The sequence below is a fragment of the Heptranchias perlo genome, unplaced genomic scaffold (genome assembly GCF_035084215.1).
Source record: "Heptranchias perlo isolate sHepPer1 unplaced genomic scaffold, sHepPer1.hap1 HAP1_SCAFFOLD_50, whole genome shotgun sequence".
NCBI lineage: Eukaryota > Metazoa > Chordata > Chondrichthyes > Hexanchiformes > Hexanchidae > Heptranchias > Heptranchias perlo.
The window spans coordinates 3,267,534-3,270,809 of NW_027139516.1; the positions used below are offsets into that span (position 1 = coordinate 3,267,534).

General features: G+C 44.3%; 1 non-coding gene across 1 annotated transcript; it reads right to left on the reverse strand.

Annotated features, from left to right (window-relative positions):
* Positions 1-376: 376 nt before the first annotated feature.
* On the reverse strand, positions 377-464 carry trnap-cgg (transfer RNA proline (anticodon CGG)). Its single transcript is given in 2 exon segments — positions 377-412; positions 429-464. It is a non-coding gene; the product is annotated as a tRNA-Pro (tRNA).
* Between the last annotated feature and the right edge of the window lie 2,812 nt (positions 465-3,276).

Genomic DNA, 3,276 nt, shown 5'->3' on the forward strand with positions numbered 1-3,276 from the left:
TGCTTTCTGGTCAATGGGCAAGGCCATATGTTTTAACGAACAAGTTCAAAAGTTATAGTTATAATTAATGCCTAAAGCAGAACACCTGGCTGTGTGGAAGGAGCCTGCTTGCACCACAAGGCTGCATCGAGTGGAGGAGTGCAGTTAGGTGATGAGGGAAGTGATACTCTGATGACATAGAAAGTTCTGGAAACCCTCAGCAGGTCAGGCAGCATCTGTGGAGAGAGTAACAGAGTTAATGTTTCAGGTCAATGACCTTTCATCAGAACCACGTTGGGCAGTTGTGTTTGGGAATAGTATGAAACATTGGAATTGTTTCACTCATGTGGGGTGATTTGGGTCCTTTTCTGTCTTTGGAAGTTGAAGAGTAAAATAAGGGCTCGTCCGGGATTTGAACCCGGGACCTCTCACATATTGGGACAGATAACCCCGAAGCGAGAATCATACCCCTAGACCAACGAGCCCGTTGACAAAAACCAATGCATTCAAGAGCCAGCCGTCGTAAAACCCTTTTTGTTGGCTTTCCTTGATAAGCAATTATGAGGACAGGTTGCAAAGACCAGACTTGCATTCCCTTGAGTGCAGAATATTAAGGGGTGATCTAATTTAGGTGTTTGGATTATTAAAGGATTTGACAGGGCAGATAGAGACTATTTCCTCTGGTGGGGAGAGTCCAGTACAAGGGGGCATAACCTTAAAATTAGAGGTGGGCCGTTCAGGGTTGATGTCAGGAAGCACTTCTTCACACAAAGGGGAGTGGAATTCTGGAACTCTCTCCCTCAAAAAGCAGTTGAGGCTGGAGGTCAATTGAAAATTTCAAAACTGAGATTGATAGATTTTGGGGCTAATTCGGGAGTTTAATGACTTTGACATTTTTTCCCTGTGACTTGGAGAGTTTCGATCGATGAAATATTCGTGAAAAGAGTCAGTGCAAAGAGAGTCAACAGTTCATGTTTTCCCGAGACACTTCCTTCAGAGCTAAGAACGAAAAGTTTCTCATTTCCATAGTGCAGCGGTTATCATGTTCACCAGTTACACGCAGAAAGTCCCCGATTGAACCTCGGAGGGAAGCATGTTGTTGGGACTTGCTCCCCATCAACCTTCAGGGTCGAGTTTGTTCATGGATGAAAGGGGCTACAAACCTTTTTAAATTTAACAACGGCTACACCAGATTCCTGGTATAATAAGCACTAAACACTTTTAAGCAGACTCCTAAAATACAGTATGTAAAACGGGAAGGGATCAAAGTTCATGACATACAAAACACAAAGATTTATTGACGTTTTAATTGTCACTTGGCAAACAAGTTAACATTTTCTTCAGTGTGCAACAGAACGTATTAATGGCGATTAAAGAAACATTAAATGTCTCACAGACTTGAATTATTTTTGTGCAATGAACTATTCCCAACCACAAGGGAACACTGCATCAAACATATATATTTAAGGATATAATAAGTATATATAATATATATATATATATAATCTATGCCATCAGTAGACCTCGTGGTGAAACGGTAGCGCGTCTGACTCTGGATTCTGAAGGCTGCGTATTTAAATCATGTCGAAATCACTACTTCTTATACCATTCATATCAGCCTGGATAATTTCGGAATCACTGCTTTTTAATAATAAACGAAACTTTGCTCACTAGTTCATTGTTCATTGCTCCCTGTCATTGATAATTGAAATGAAATATTAATCAAGCTAAGCCGGGGAACAAAATATTAAACAACCGAAACAAATACTGAGCAAAATTATTTGCAATGTTTGGGGGGAAGTGCAGCTGAAAAGCAGAAGATCTGAATGGAATGATCAATGATTGAGCGGAATACATTGCTCGACTTGTTACTCGATTGCCTTCTTGCACAGCACCTCACAAACCCGTGACCTCAACCACCTAGAAGGACAAAGGCAGCAAGTACATGGGAATAACACCACCTGCACGTTCCCCTCCAAGTCACACACCATCCCGACTTGGAAATATATCGGCCGTTCCTTCATCGCCGTTGGATCCTGGAACTCCCTACCGAACAACACTGAGGGAGAACCTTCACCACACGGAATGCAGCGGTTCAAGAAGACGGCTCACCACCACCTTCTCAAGGGCAATTAGGTTTGGGCAATAAATTCTGGCCTTGCCAGCGACACCCACATCCCATGAACGAATAAAAAAAATCTCTGTGCTCCTCCAATTCTGGCCTCTTGCGCATCCCCGATTTAAATCGCTCCACCATTGGCGGCTGTGCCTTCAGCAACCTAAACTCTGGAAATGCCTCCTTAAACCTCTCCGCCTCTCTCTCCTTTAACACATACCTTAAAACCTACCTCTTCGACTAAGCTTTTGGTAACCTGTCCCAATATCTCCTTATGTGGCTTAGTGTCAAATTTTGTTCAATAACGCTCCCGTGAAGCACCTTGTGACGTTTTACTACGTTAAAGGCGCTCGACAAATGCAGGTTGCATCCTCTGGTTATGGACCCTCCTGCCAATGGAAACAGCTTCTCCCCATCCATTCTATCAAAATCCCCTCATAATTTTGAATACCTCTATTAAATCTCCCCTTAACCTTATTTTGCTCGAAGGAGAACAATCCCAGATTGTCCAGTCTCTCCACATAACCCATCCCTGGACACGATGCAAGGCGGAGGTTTGCAACCAGGTTTGCAAATTATTGCCAGTCGGGAGCTGGACAAATCGAAAGGAACCGAAATGACAAACAGCTTTGTGAATCTATAGATACGCTTTGGGAAACGGAATTGGAGGCGAATAAAAGACTGACCAGGCAGGCGGCCAAGACGCAGCTGAGTCGGCATGTCCCCCTGGAACAGTTACTCTGATGTTGTGGATGAAATTAAGAGGTCTGAGCCATTTAAAGCGCTCCCAGTTACTGCAGATCAGGGATCAAAACCTGACATCAGCGTCAGGACGCTTAGAATAATTTTTCTTTATTTGTTCATGGGATGTGGGCGTCGCTGGCGAGGCCGGCATTTATTGCCCATCCCGAATTGCCCTTGAGAAGGTGGTGGTGAGCCGCCTTCTTGAACCGCTGCAGTCCGTGTGGTGAAGGTTCTCCCACAGTGCAACTGAGTGACAGACAAAGCACCGGTGGGCGCGCCGGTTGCAGGAGAGCTGGTTGGCGGTGATATCGATGCTGTGAGTGAGACCAGACCGTTTCCATGTTTCCACAAACAATGTCCCATCCTTTGTTTCTGGAAAAGTAACACTGATAGTTGTCAATTGCATTTCTGTGGCTGCAACTTGTAACTTTGGCTAG